This window comes from Triticum urartu, chromosome 5A, assembly GCF_056163025.1.
Source record: "Triticum urartu cultivar PI428250 chromosome 5A, HENAU_Tu73, whole genome shotgun sequence".
Taxonomy (NCBI): domain Eukaryota; kingdom Viridiplantae; phylum Streptophyta; class Magnoliopsida; order Poales; family Poaceae; genus Triticum; species Triticum urartu.
Genome location: NC_141877.1, coordinates 247,624,861 through 247,640,214, shown reverse-complemented (window position 1 = coordinate 247,640,214; position 15,354 = coordinate 247,624,861). Strand labels below are relative to the sequence as shown.

At 43.0% G+C, this 15,354-nt stretch overlaps 1 pseudogene across 1 annotated transcript; it reads left to right on the top strand.

Annotated features, from left to right (window-relative positions):
• The first annotated feature begins 6,112 nt into the window (after positions 1-6,112).
• Positions 6,113-11,038, top strand: LOC147970934 (calcium-dependent protein kinase 27-like; annotated as a pseudogene). The gene is made up of 5 exons (XR_015604391.1): positions 6,113-7,227; positions 9,263-9,406; positions 9,482-9,634; positions 9,714-9,829; positions 9,928-11,038. The product of XR_015604391.1 is annotated as a calcium-dependent protein kinase 27-like (transcript).
• Positions 11,039-15,354: the final 4,316 nt, after the last annotated feature.

The following is a 15,354-nucleotide window of genomic DNA, read 5'->3' as shown; positions in this document are numbered from 1 at the left end:
TTCTGTAGAAGAATATTATCAGGAATTACAAACTGGCATGATTAGATGTGGTATTGTTGAGGAGAATGAAGCTATGCTTGCACGTTTTATGGGTGGATTAAATAGAGAGATTCAGACTATTCTAGAGTATAAGGAGTATACTAATATCACTCGTTTATTCCATCTTGCTTCTAAAGCTGAACGTGAAGTGTAGGATCGACAGGCATTGGCGCGGACTAACTTTTCTGCAGGTCGACCTTCATCATGGACACCACGTGCATCATCTACTTCCACACGTTCTGCTACACCGGCGCCTCCGTCGGCTGCCACCTCCAACCGTGATACAATAAAGCAGGCACAATCACCACTATCTGCCAAGAGCACACCTTCTGGGCCTGCAAAGAGCTCTTCTTCATCCATGGCATCAACAGGGCAAACACATGATATTATTTGTCGACGTTGCAAGCGTGGAGGTCATTATGCGAGAGAATGCCCATCTAAGCGTGTGATGATTGTTACTGAGGATGGTGGGTATGAGTCCGCTAGTGACTATGATGAGGAGACTTTGGCTCTTATTACACGTGACGAACACGGTGGAGACGATTCTGATCATGAGACGCAATACATGGCTCCTGAAGATGCTGACAGGTATGAATGTTTAGTTGCTCAACGTGTTTTGAGTGTGCAGGTTACACAAGCTGAGCAAAATCAGAGGCATAATTTGTTCCATACAAAGGGAGTTGTGAAGGAACGTTCTGTTCGCGTGATCATAGATGGAGGGAGTTGCAACAACTTGGCTAGCATCGAGATGGTGGAGAAGCTATCTCTCACCACAAGACCACATCCACATCCTTACTACATCCAATGGTTCAACAACAGCGGCAAGGTTAAGGTAACACGTACTGTTCGTGTGCATTTTAGTATCTCTACATATGCTGATTATGTTGATTGTGATGTGGTACCGATGCAAGCATGTTCCTTATTACTTGGTAGACCATGGCAATTTGATAAAAATTCTATTCACCATGGTAGAAACAATCGGTATACTCTTGTTCATAAGGATAAAAATATTACTTTGCTTCCTATGACTCCTGATTCCATTTTGAAAGATGATATTAATAGAGCTAATAAAGCAAAACAGGAGAAAACTAAGAGTGAAAATCAAATTGTGGCAAAAGAATTTGAGCAACAAATGCAGCCTAATAATAATAATAAACAATCTAGTGTTGCTTCTGAAATTAAATTGAAAAGTGCATGTTTACTTGCCACCAAATCTGATATTGATGATCTAGATTTTAGCAAATCTGTTTGCTATGCTTTTGTGTGCAAAGAGGCATTATTTTCATTCGAGGACGTGCCTTCCTCTTTGCCTCCTGCTGTCACTAACATTTTGCAGGAGTTCGCGGACGTCTTTCCACAAGACGTGCCACCGGGATTACCACCTATTCGCGGGATTGAGCATCAAATTGACTTAATTCCCGGTGCATCATTGCCCAACCGGGCACCATACCGTACCAATCCAGAGGAGACGAAGGAGATTATGCGTCAAGTACAAGAACTGCTCGACAAAGGTTATATACGCGAATCCCTTAGTCCTTGTGCTGTTCCTATCATTTTAGTGCCGAAAAAGGATGGTACGTCGCGTATGTGCGTTGATTGTAGAGGCATTAATAATATTACTATTCGTTATCGTCATCCTATTCCTAGGCTAGATGATATGCTTGATGAATTGAGTGGCTCTACAATATTCTCCAAAGTTGATTTGCGTAGTGGTTACCATCAAATTCGTATGAAATTGGGAGATGAATGGAAAACAGCATTTAAAACTAAGTTTGGATTATATGAGTGGTTAGTCATGCCTTTTGGGTTAACTAATGCACCTAGTACTTTCATGAGGTTAATGAACGAAGTTTTACGTGCTTTCATTGGACGATTTGTGGTAGTTTACTTTGATGACATATTGATTTATAGCAAATCTTTGGAGGAACATTTGGCACATTTACGTGCTGTTTTTATTGCTCTACGTGATGCACGTTTGTTTGGTAACCTTGGAAAGTGCACCTTTTGCACCGACCGAGTATCTTTTCTTGGCTATGTTGTTACTCCACAGGGAATTGAAGTTGATAAGGCCAAGATTGAAGCTATTGAGAGTTGGCTGCAGCCCAAAACGGTCACACAAGTGAGGAGTTTCCTTGGCCTCGCTGGTTTCTATAGGCGTTTTGTGAGAGATTTCAGCACCATTGCTGCACCTCTCAATGAGCTTACAAAGAAGGATGTACCTTTTGTTTGGGGTACCGCACAGGAAGAAGCCTTCACGGTATTGAAAGATAAGTTGACACATGCTCCTTTACTCCAACTTCCTAATTTCAATAAGACTTTTGAGCTTGAATGTGATGCTAGTGGAATTGGATTAGGAGGTGTGTTATTACAAGATGGAAAACCTGTTGCATACTTTTCTGAAAAATTGAGTGGGCCTAGTCTGAACTATTCTACTTATGATAAAGAATTATATGCTCTTGTTCGGACCTTAGAAACATGGCAACATTATTTATGGCCCAAGGAATTTGTTATACATTCTGATCATGAATCTTTGAAACACATTAAAAGTCAAGCAAAACTGAACCGTCGACATGCTAAATGGGTTGAATTCATTGAGACTTTCCCTTATGTGATTAAACACAAGAAGGGTAAAGAAAATGTTATTGCTGATGCCTTGTCTCGTCGTTATACTATGCTTTCACAACTTGACTTTAAAATATTTGGTTTGGAGACCATCAAGGATCAATATGTTAATGATGCTGAATTTAAAGATGTATTGCAGAATTGTAAGGAAGGGAGAACTTGGAACAAGTTCATTCTTAACGATGGATTTGTGTTTCGTGCTAACAAGCTATGCATTCCAGCTAGCTCCGTTCGTCTTTTGTTGTTGTAGGAGGCGCATGGAGGAGGATTAATGGGACACTTTGGCGTCAAGAAGACGGAGGATATACTTGCTACACATTTCTTTTGGCCAAAGATGAGACGGGATGTTGAGCGTTTTGTTGCTCGCTGCACTACATGTCAAAGAGCTAAGTCACGACTCAATCCTCATGGTTTATATATGCCTTTGCCTATACCTAGTGTTCCTTGGGAGGATATATCTATGGACTTTGTTTTAGGTTTACCTAGAACAAAGAAGGGGAGGGATAGCATATTTGTTGTCGTGGATAGGTTCTCGAAAATGGCACACTTTATACCATGTCATAAAAGCGATGATGCTGTTAATGTTGCTGATTTGTTCTTTCGTGAAATTATTCGCTTACATGGTGTGCCAAATACTATTGTTTCAGATCGTGATACTAAATTTCTTAGCCACTTTTGGAGATGTTTATGGGCTAAGTTGGGGACTAAGCTGCTTTTTAGTACTACTTGTCACCCCCAAACTGATGGACAAACTGAAGTAGTCAATAGAACATTGTCTACTATGCTTAGGGCTGTTTTGAAGAATAACAAGAAAATGTGGGAAGAATGCTTGCCTCATATTGAATTTGCTTATAATCGTTCATTGCATTCTACTACTAAGATGTGCCCTTTTGAAATTGTGTATGGTTTCCTACCTCGTGCACCTATTGATTTGTTGCCTCTTCCATCTTCGGAGAAGGTTAATTTTGATGCTAAAGAACGTTCTGAATTGATTTTAAAAATGCATGAGTTAACTAAGGAAAACATTGAGCGTATGAATGCTAAATATAAACTTGCTGGAGATAAGGGTAGAAAACATGTTGTGTTTGCACCTGGAGATCTTGTTTGGTTACATTTGCGTAAAGATAGATTTCCTAATCTGCGCAAATCAAAGCTAATGCCACGTGCTGATGGTCCTTTTAAGGTTTTAGAGAAAATAAATGATAATGCATATAAACTTGAGCTACCTGCAGATTTTGGGGTTAGTCCCATTTTTAATATTGCAGATTTGAAGCCTTATTTGGGTGAGGAAGATGAGCTTCCGTCGAGGACGACTTCATTTCAAGAAGGGGAGGATGATGAGCACATCAATACCATTGTTACACCCACAGCCCCTACTGTTACATATACTGGACCAATTACTAGAGCTCGCGCACGCCAATTAAATTACCAGGTACTTTCGTTTCTTGGTAATGATTCTAATGTTCATGAGATTATGATGCTGCCTAAATTGGATACATTTGTTTTGCTTTCAAATGAAGGGCCTAGCTTGGAGAAGGATGAACATTGGAGCAAGAACACGCATGAAGTTGATGGCATGCGCAAGGGGATCAAGAACGGAGTTACAAGTGATGATTTCAGGACTTTGAAGCCGCCATAAGGAGTGCATGAAGCCATGGACGAAATATACAAGATGCCACTTCATAATATTCGTCCATAGGCTATTCTAGGTGCTGCGTCACCTTATTAATGGGCCAGGCCCATGTAATTTCGAAATACTTAAGTATAGGCTATTTTTAGAGTCCGTATGTGTGGGGAAACAAGAGTTAGGGTTGGTTTCGGACCCCACCCTCAAGGGCCACGAAATTCCCCTCTCTTCCTCCATATATACAGCCCTTAGGGCGTCGTTTAGACTTTGGGTTTTGTTTAGATTAAAAGTTCGCCATAGCTGCAACTTCGCGTACTTCGTTTGTGTCCAATGACCAGACCAAGACGTCACAGAACCCCACCTTGATCAATAAAGCTTTCATCTTATATTCGCAATATCCAGATTGCAATCTCAGTTTCTTGCTTGTTCTTCGTTTGCTCGCAGGAAACAGGCCCTCGTGGTCAGGTTGATCGTGCTCCGGCGTGGTCAATAACCCCTCGGAAGTTGGTTTAGCGATTGCTAAGGCGCGACGTCTCGCACGTTCGTAGTCGGATCGTCAAGGTCGACTCCCACAGAAAACGATAGCCACCATCTCATCGAAACATCGGGACACCTTTGCCTCTATCACGGTTGTAGAGAACTTTACACTTGACTTAATTAAAATGAATCAACCGCGTGTGTAGCCGTGATGGTCTTTTTTTGGCAGAGTCCGGGAAGTGAACACGGTTTTGGGTTATGTTTGAACGTAAGTAGCTTCAGGATCACTTCTACCTTCACGACCATTGTGTAGCTTCTCATCTTACTCTTACTTGCGTATGTTAGCCACCATATTTGCTTAGCGCTTGCTGCAGCTCCACCTCATTACCTTATCCTACCCATAAGCTTAAATAGTCTTGATCTCGCGGGTGTGAGATTGATGAGTCCTTGTGACTCACGGATACTTCCAAACAGTTGTAGGTGCCGATGATACCAGTGCAGGTAATGCTACCGAACTCAAATGGGAGTTTGACGAGGACCTTGGTCGTTACTATGTTTCGTTTCCTGATGATCAGTAGTGGAGCCTAGTCGGGACGATCGAGGATCTAGCATTTGGGGTTGTCTTCTTTTATTTTGGTTCCGTAGTCGGACCTTGATTGTACTCTGGATGGTGTATGTTTAACTTGTTATTTGTGTGAAGTGGCGATTGTAAGCCAACTCTTTATCCCTTTCTTATTCAGTACATGAGATTGTGCGAAGATTACCCCTCTTGCTAATAAACCACCATGCGGTTATGCCTCTAAGTCGTGCCTCGACACGTGCGAGATATAGCCGCATCGTGGGTGTTACAGTCCTATCCGGACACGGGGAAGGTCTTCTACCTTGTATCTTCACGGCCCATCAGTCCGGCCCATATTACACAGCCCGGACACCCGAGGACCCCCTAATCCAGGACTCCCTCAGTCTCATGCATCAAGTTATCTACCACACAAAAAATGGAATTTTTTGAATTTGTTTTAATTTTTTATAATTTTTTCTAACCGGTGCAGATGAGCCTGGTCAGTGAAAATACCCTACTCTTAAAAAAATCCCTATATAGGATGTATATACAACCAGAAAGCAAAGTGTATTTCCCACAAGGACATTCAATGACAGCAAGACGCAAATATGAGAAAACTTGTCGAGCGCTCACACCAAACTCACGCGTGTTATCACAGTTGAGTTGTTAACCGCATCCTCCCTCGTTTCCCTCCAAAATTAGTGTTTTTGTGCTACCACTCTGATTCTTTATCCTCTCACTTTCCAATTTTAGCTCTTGTTTGTTCCCCGGCTATCTTCTCCCACGAACCGAGACCACCAATAACCGACGCCTCTCCGCTTCCGACGTCGGTCATTGTTTCCCGGTGGAACGCGCCCCGTTCCGCTGCCGCTGCCGTGGCCATGCCACTCATACAGCGAAGGACAGACCCTGTGCTCTGATCGCCGTCGTCATCGTTCGCCGCCGCTGTCGCTGCAGCACGCGCCGATGGGCAATGTCTGCGTCGGCCCGCGCCGTAGCTTCGCCAAGAACGGCTTCTTCAGCACCATCTCCGGCTCCATTTGGCGCAACCGCTCCGCCGCTTCCTCGAGTAGCCCCTCCGAGCCTACCACCACCTCCCGCTCCGTCCCTGTTGTACAACACACCGTCTCCGCTCCTCCCCCCGAGGTCAAGCCGCCTGTGCTTGAGCCAACCCCTACGGCCCCTCCAGGTCCCATCGTCATCTCCGAACCGGCGAGACCGCCCCCCCAACAGCACCCTCAACCAGCGGAGCAAGAGCCCGATACCCCTCCTGCTCCTCCTCTGTCGGAGCAGCAGCCGTTATGGCAGCCAGCTCAGCCGCAGCCGAGACAGCAGTCGCGGCCCAAGAAGCCATCGGGGAACATCAAGCGCATCTCGAGTGCTGGGCTGCAGGTGCAGTCGGTCCTCCGGCGTAAGACTGACAACCTCAAGGACAAATACAGCCTCGGCCGGAAGCTGGGGCAGGGGCAGTTCGGCACGACGTACCTGTGCATGGACAAGGCAACTAGTCTGGAGTACGCGTGCAAGTCCATCGCCAAGCGAAAGCTCATTGCCGACGAGGACGTGGAGGACGTGCGGCGGGAGATCTAGATCATGCACCACCTCGTCGGCCACCCGAACATTATCTCCATCCGGGGAGCCTATGAGGACGCGGTGGCGGTGCATGTTGTGATGGAGCTGTGTGCCGACGGGGAGCTATTCGACTGGATCGTGCGCAGGGGGCACTACACCGAGTGGCAGGCTGCCGAGCTCGCCCATGTCATCGTGGTCGTCGTGGAGTCGTGCCACTCGCTGGGCGTAATGCACCGTGACCTCAAGCCTGAGAACTTCCTCTTCGTGGGCAATGAGGAGGACGCAGCGCTCAAGACCATCGACTTTGGCCTCTCCAAGTTCTTCCGACCAGGTAAACCTCAATAAATACAATTGGGGACTGGCTGCGGGGCAGTTGCCTGATTTCAGGATTGGGGTCAGTCGACTTCTATCCAATTGACTGAACCAAAATTAAGGCCAGTCAATTCAGTACTATATAACACAACTTAAGCCCTTTTTCCCACACGAAACCCACAAAAATAGAAAAAATGAAAAACAATAAAAGTAGTTTTCTAATGCAGAATGAATTACTTAAATAAAGAAAAACAATAAAAACTAAAATGAAATGTTTTCTAAAAAGAAGTTTTTCTAAAAAGTAGTAATGGATTAGTGAGATCGGTATTATCCTTACAAAGGTAAAGAAAATTAAAACTAAAACAAAATCAAAATAAAAGAAAGAAATGAAAACTAAAAAGAAAATAAAAATGAAGTTTTCATTGGAGAAATGAATTCATGGCATTGGCATTACCCTTTCAAGAAAGAAAACAAAAAAATAAAACAAAATAAAAATAATGAAGTTTCCTAAGAAAGAATGAAACCTTTTAAGAAAAAAGAAAAAGAAATTGAAAAAACATTCAAAACTTGCACTAAAATTACACTTTTTTAAATATGCAAAGAATAAACATATAATAGTGCAATTTTCGCATTCTACTAGAATTTACACACATATTGCTTAGCACTTGCATTAATACTTACACACAAAAATGTAAAAACAAATAGTAAAAACTGAAAATGAAGATTTTTCTAAAAAGTAATGGATTAGTGATATTAGTATTATCCTTACAAAAGAAAATAAAATGAAAACTGAAACAAAACAAAAAATGAATAAAAATAAAAAATAAAAAATAAATGAAGTTTTCTATGTAAGAATGAATTTGTTGCATTGGTATTACCCTTTCAGAAGAAAAGAAAATAAAAAACTAAAACAAGATTAAAATAATTAAGTTTTCTAACAAATAATGAAACCCTTTAAGAAGAAAGAAAATGAAATGAAAAACCTTTCAAAACTTGCACACAACTTGCACCTTTTCAAATATACAAAGAATAATTTACACACATATTATTTAGTAATTGCATTTATATTTACACATAAAAATAAATCAAAAAATAAACAATAACAAAATATACACAAAATATACACGCAAATCGCACCTTTTTCAAGTATGCAAGAATAAGGATACAACAGTGAAACTTCCGCAAAATAGTTTTCTAGTCAGGAATGAATTAGTGGCATTATTATTAACTTACAAAGAATAAAACAATAACCAAAAATGAATTAGTGGCATTGGTATTGCCCTTTAAAAAAACATGCATGCCATTTTGCACTGAAACTGCATATTATGCAGTATGCAAAGAATATTTAGCTCATTTTTTAAGGTAGCACATTATCATATAATTGTATAATTTTCAACATGTTGCATAGTATTTATGTGTATACATTTAGACTCATCTATCTTTTTTATTCTTGAATACACATGAGTGTGCGTACTTTATATTATAGAAGAAGGAGGGGTAAAGAGTCCTCATATGACCGTTACTTACAATGCATATGAAACGCCCACTCCACCCAGCCAAGCCGGTCTACCTAAGAGTGGCTAAGTCCTATCACTCGCCCACCCGGATAACTCCCCAAAGAACGCTGCAGTGTCGCACTTGAATAGGCCAGCCTTCTTCCATGTCCTCCCCTCCTCTTGTATGTAGATTCATCTATCATCGCAAAATACCCAAAAAAAAGAAAAATAAAAAGCAACTAACAAAGAAAAAGAAAAGAAAAAACAAATAAAAACAGAAATAACATAAAACAAAGGAAGAGATGAGGGCTGGATCACACTATTAATGGGCTTCGGTCCAGTTACAAATCTACTGACCCAAGTTCAGTCAAAAAGAACAAGCCCAACACAACAAACATCAGAGGACAGAAAAAAAATGCAGCACCAATCTCAGAGTTGAAATCAATGGTTAGAAAATAGAATGAACCAAATTTAAAATTCAGGCAATTTACGAGTAGCTAAAGTGATACAATTGACCTCAAGCCTGAGAAGTGAGCTGACGCAGGAATTTTGGTGCAGGCGAGATGTTCAGCGACGTTGTGGGGAGCCCGTACTATGTGGCGCCGGAGGTGCTCAAGAAGAGCTACAGCCAGGAGGCTGACGTGTGGAGCGTCGGCGTCATCGTGTACATCCTGCTCTGCGGCGTGCCTCCATTCTGGGCAGGTAGACCCATGTCATGCCGGTCAACTATGCAGCTCTGAAACCGCGGGACAACATGCTTTTTGCCATGGATTGCAGAGACAGAGCAGGGGATATTCGAGCAGGTGCTAAATGGCACGCTGGACTTCGAGTCGGACCCGTGGCCCAGCGTGTCGGAGGGCGCCAAGGACCTGCTCCGGAAGGTGCTCGTCAGGGACCCCAAGAAGCGGCTCACCGCGCACCAAGTCCTCTGTCAGTCCGCTCGCCGTCGTCGCATTGCACTTACACCTAGACCTACTAACATCTTGCAAATGTTCTTTGCTGCATGCAGGCCATCCATGGCTGCAGATGAGCAGAGAGGCACCCGACAAGCCGCTCGACTCGGCGGTTCTCTCGCGCCTGAAGCAGTTCTCGGCGATGAACAAGATCAAAAAGATGGCATTGAGAGTGAGCACCGGCTTCATTGCCGTCATTTATGCTAGTATAAGGCCACCGTATCCATGCGAGTCTGGGAATTGAGGAGATTTGTGGCTGCGCGCCTGCAGGTGATTGCCGAGAACTTATCAGAGGAAGAGATTGCTGGGCTCAAGGAGATGTTCAAGATGATGGACACCGACAATAGCGGGCAGATCAACTACGAGGAGCTCAAAGCTGGGCTGGAGAGGGTGGGCGCCAACATGAAGGAGTCGGAGATATCTCAGCTCATGCAGGCTGTAAGCTTCCTCCCCTCACATCTTGACATATATCGTTCTAAAACCAGATCTAGCCAATCCCCGGGCTGGGTTGCGGAAGACCAAGCGTTTACTAAAGGCGCATGCTACGACTCATCCGGCTGATGCCAGGAAATCTTAAGCCGCCTCGCGGACCATTAGATCAGCCCGACCGTGTCCGGACGATCCCTTCCTCTCAGCAGTGGAATGGTCAACGCACGCCGACTCCTCCTCCCATCCCACAATCAAGCCCATCTCTCTGCTTCGATCTCTCAGCATGGGAAGTGATAGAGACGAGGGTCCCGATCTTTCGATGAGATGATAACTATCGATTTGGTGGAGACGACTTTGACGATCTGACTACAAACGTGCACGAAGTTGCGCCTTAGCAATCGCTAAACCAATCTCCTGAGGTTACTGACGATGCTGGAAGCACGGTCAGCCTGACCACGAAGGTCTATTCCTGCAAGCAATCGAAGAACGAGCAAGAATATGATAAAGCAATCTTAATATTGCAAATATATATGAAGTATTGATAATGGTGGGGATCCGGAAGCGGTCTTGGTCTGGTCGTTGGACACAAACGAAGTACACGAAGTTGCAATGGCTAACTTTTAACTAAAAAAATCCCAAGGAAAAAGCTACTAGATGGATCTACTTATATAGGAGCAAGGTGATAGAGGCTAAGGTGTCCCGATGTTTCGATGAGATGGTGGCTATCGTTTTCTGTGGGAGTTGACCTTGACGATCCGACTACGAACGTGCGAGACGTCGCGCCTTAGCAATCGCTAAACCAACTTCCGAGGGTTATTGACCACGCCGGAGCACGATCAACCTGACCACGAGGGTCTGTTTCCTGCGAGCAAACGAAGAACAAGCAAGAAACTGAGATTGCAATCTGGATATTGCGAATATAAGATGAAAGCTTTATTGATCAAGGTGGGGTTCTGTGACGTCTTGGTCTGGTCGTTGGACACAAACGAAGTACGCGAAGTTGCAGCTATGGCGAACTTTTAATCTAAACAAAACCCAAAGTCTAAACGACGCCCTAAGGGCTGTATATATGGAGGAAGAGGGGGGAATTTCGTGGCCCTTGAGGGTGGGGTCCGAAACCAACCCTAACTCTTGTTTCCCCACACATACAGACTCTAAAAATAGCCTATACTTAAGTATTTCGAAATTACATGGGCCTGGCCCATTAATAAGGTGACGCAGCACCTAGAATAGCCTATGGACGAATATTATGAAGTGGCATCTTGTATATTTCGTCCAAGGCTTCATGCACTCCTTATGGCGGCTTCAAAGTCCTGAAATCAACACTTGTAACTCCATTCTTGATCCCCTTGCGCATGCCATCAACTCCATGCGTGTTCTTGCTCCAATGTTCATCCTTCTCCAAGCTAGGCCCATGTAATTTAGTATCACGATCTGAAACAATAGTATTTGGCACACCATGTAAGCGAATAATTTCACGAAAGAACAAATCAGCAACATTAACAGCATCATCGCTTTTATGACATGGTATAAAGTGTGCCATTTTCGAGACCCTATCCACGACAACAAATATGCTATCCCTCCCCTTCTTTGTTCGAGGTAAACCTAAAACAAAGTCCATAGATATATCCTCCCAAGGAACACTAGTTACAGGCAAAGGCATATATAAACCATGAGGATTGAGTCGTGACTTAGCTCTTTGACATGTAGTGCAGCGAGCAACAAAACGCTCAACATCCCGTCTCATCTTTGGCCAAAAGAAATGTGTAGCAAGTATATCCTCCGTCTTCTTGACGCCAAAGTGTCCCATTAATCCTCCTCCATGCGCCTCCTGCAACAACAAAAGACGAACGGAGCTAGCTGGAATGCATAGCTTGTTAGCACGAAACACAAATCCATCGTTAAGAACGAACTTGTTCCAAGTTCTCCCTTCCTTACAATTCTGCAATACATCTTTAAATTCAGCATCATGAACATATTGATCTTTGATGGTCTCCAAACCAAATATTTTAAAGTCAAGTTGTGAAAGCATAGTATAACGACGAGACAAGGCATCAGCAATAACATTTTCTTTACCCTTCTTGTGTTTAATGACATAAGGGAAAGTCTCAATGAATTCAACCCATTTAGCATGTCTACGGTTCAGTTTTGCTTGACTTTTAATGTGTTTCAAAGATTCATGATCAGAATGTGTAACAAATTCCTTGGGCCATAAATAATGTTGCCATGTTTCTAAGGTCCGAACAAGAGCATATAATTCTTTATCATAAGTAGAATAGTTCAGACTAGGCCCACTCAATTTTTCAGAAAAGTATGCAACAGGTTTTCCTTCTTGTAATAACACACCTCCTAATCCAATTCCACTAGCATCACATTCAAGCTCAAAAGTCTTATTGAAATTAGGAAGTTGGAGTAAAGGAGCATGTGTCAACTTATCTTTCAATACCGTGAAGGCTTCTTCCTGTGCGGTACCCCAAACAAAAGGTACATCCTTCTTTGTAAGCTCGTTGAGAGGTGCAGCAATGGTGCTGAAATCTCTCACAAAACGCCTATAGAAACCAGCGAGGCCAAGGAAACTCCTCACTTGTGTGACCGTTTTGGGCTGCGGCCAGCTCTCAATAGCTTCAATCTTGGCTTTATCAACTTCAATTCCCTATGGAGTAACAACATAGCCAAGAAAAGATACTCGGTCGGTGCAAAAGGTGCACTTTCCAAGGTTTCCAAACAAACGTGCATCACGTAGAGCAATAAAAACAGCACGTAAATGTTCCAAATGTTCCTCCAAAGATTTGCTATAAATCAATATGTCATCAAAGTAAACTACCACAAATCGTCCAATGAAAGCACGTAAAACTTCGTTCATTAACCTCATGAAAGTACTAGGTGCATTAGTTAACCCAAAAGGCATGACTAACCACTCATATAATCCAAACTTAGTTTTAAATGTTGTTTTCCATTCATCTCCCAATTTCATACGAATTTGATGGTATCCACTACGCAAATCAACTTTGGAGAATATTGTAGAGCCACTCAATTCATCAAGCATATCATCTAACCTAGGAATAGGATGACGATAACGAATAGTAATATTATTAATGCCTCTACAATCAACGCACATACGCGACGTACCATCCTTTTTCGGCACTAAAATGATAGGAACAGCACAAGGACTAAGGGATTCGCGTATATAACCTTTGTCGAGCAGTTCTTGTACTTGACGCATAATCTCCTTCGTCTCCTCTGGATTGGTACGGTATGGTGCACGGTTGGGTAGCGAAGCACCGGGAATTAAGTCAATTTGATGCTCAATCCCCCGAATAGGTGGTAATCCCGGTGGCACGTCTTGTGGAAAGACGTCAGCGAACTCCTGCAAAATGTTAGTGACAGCAGGGGGCAAAGAGGAAGGCACGTCCTCGAATGAAAATAATGCCTCTTTGCACACAAAAGCATAGCAAACAGATTTGCTAAAATCTAGCTCATCAATATCAGATTTGGTGGCAAGTAAACATGCACTTTTCAATTTAATTTCAGAAACAACAATAGATGGTTTATTATTAGGCTTCATTTGGTGCTCAAATTCTTTTGCCACAATCTGATTTTCACTCTTATTTGTCTCCTGTTTTGCTTTATTAGCTCTATTAATATCATCCTTCAAAATGGAATCAGGAGTCATAGGAAGCAAAGTAATATTTTTATCGTTATGAACAAGAGTATACTGATTGTTTCTACCATGGTGTACAGAATTTTTATCAAATTGCCATGGTCTACCAAGTAATAAGGAACATGCTTGCATAGGTACCACATCACAATCAACATAATCAGCATATGTAGAGATACTAAAATGCACACGAACAGTACGTGTTACCTTAATCTTGCCGCTGTTGTTGAACCATTGGATGTAGTAAGGATGTGGATGTGGTCTTGTGGTGAGAGATAGCTTCTCCACCATCTCGATGCTAGCCAAGTTGTTGCAACTCCCTCCATCTATGATCACGCGAACAGAACGTTCCTTCACAACTCCCTTTGTATGGAACAAATTATGCCTCTCATTTTGCTCAGCTTGTGTAACCTGCATACTCAAAACACGTTGAGCAACTAAACATTCATACCTGTCAGCATCTTCAGGAGCCATGTATTGCATCTCATGATCAGAATCGTCTCCACCGTGTTCGTCACGTGTAATAAGAGCCAAAGTCTCCTCATCATAGTCACTAGCGGACTCATACCCACCATCCTCAGTAACAATCATCACACGCTTAGATGGGCATTCTCTCGCATAATGACCTCCACCCTTGCAACGTCGACAAATAATATCATGTGTTTGCCCTGTTGATGCCATGGATGAAGAAGAGCTCTTTGCAGGCCCAGAAGGTGTGCTCTTGGCAGATAGTGGTGATTGTGCCTGCTTTATTGTATCACGGTTGGAGGTGGCAGCCGACGGAGGCGCCGGTGTAGCAGAACGTGTGGAAGTAGATGATGCACGTGGTGTCCATGATGAAGGTCGACCTGCAGAAAAGTTAGTCCGCGCCAATGCCTGTCGATCCTGCACTTCACGTTCAGCTTTACAAGCAAGATGGAATAAACGAGTGATATTAGTATACTCCTTATACTCTAGAATCGTTTGAATCTCTCTATTTAATCCACCCATAAAACGTGCAAGCATAGCTTCATTCTCCTCAACAATACCACATCTAATCATGCCAGTTTGTAATTCCTGATAATATTCTTCTACAGAATTTTTTCCCTGTCTTAAGCGCTGCAATTTTTGAAGTAATTCACGTTGATAATATGGTGGAACCCAACGAGTACACATAGCAGTTTTCAAAGCAGCCCAAGTAGCCGGAATAGGATATAATCTACAATGCTCAGACCACCAAACACATGCAAAACTAGTAAAAGCACAAACAGCAGCAGGAACACGTGTCTCCTCGGGATATTGTAAACATGTAAATCGTTGTTCAGTTTCTAACTCCCAAGTAAGATATATATCAGGAACATATCTACCCTCAAATGGTGGAATATTCAATTTTAGTTTAGGGAGATGGTCATGATCTCGTACCTGAGGGTGAGCCCTACCATTGCCATTATTTGCATGTGGACGACCTGGTGGTTGCTGTGCTGTTGGTGGCACGTAGTTCTGATTTTGATCAACCTCATCCTCATAATCTCCCACATAAGCATCCTCCTCCACATCAGCAGTAGGAGCCACAGAAGTATCAACAGCAGCACCAGCAGTTTGGCCCGACTGAAGAGGGACACGGCTCGCTC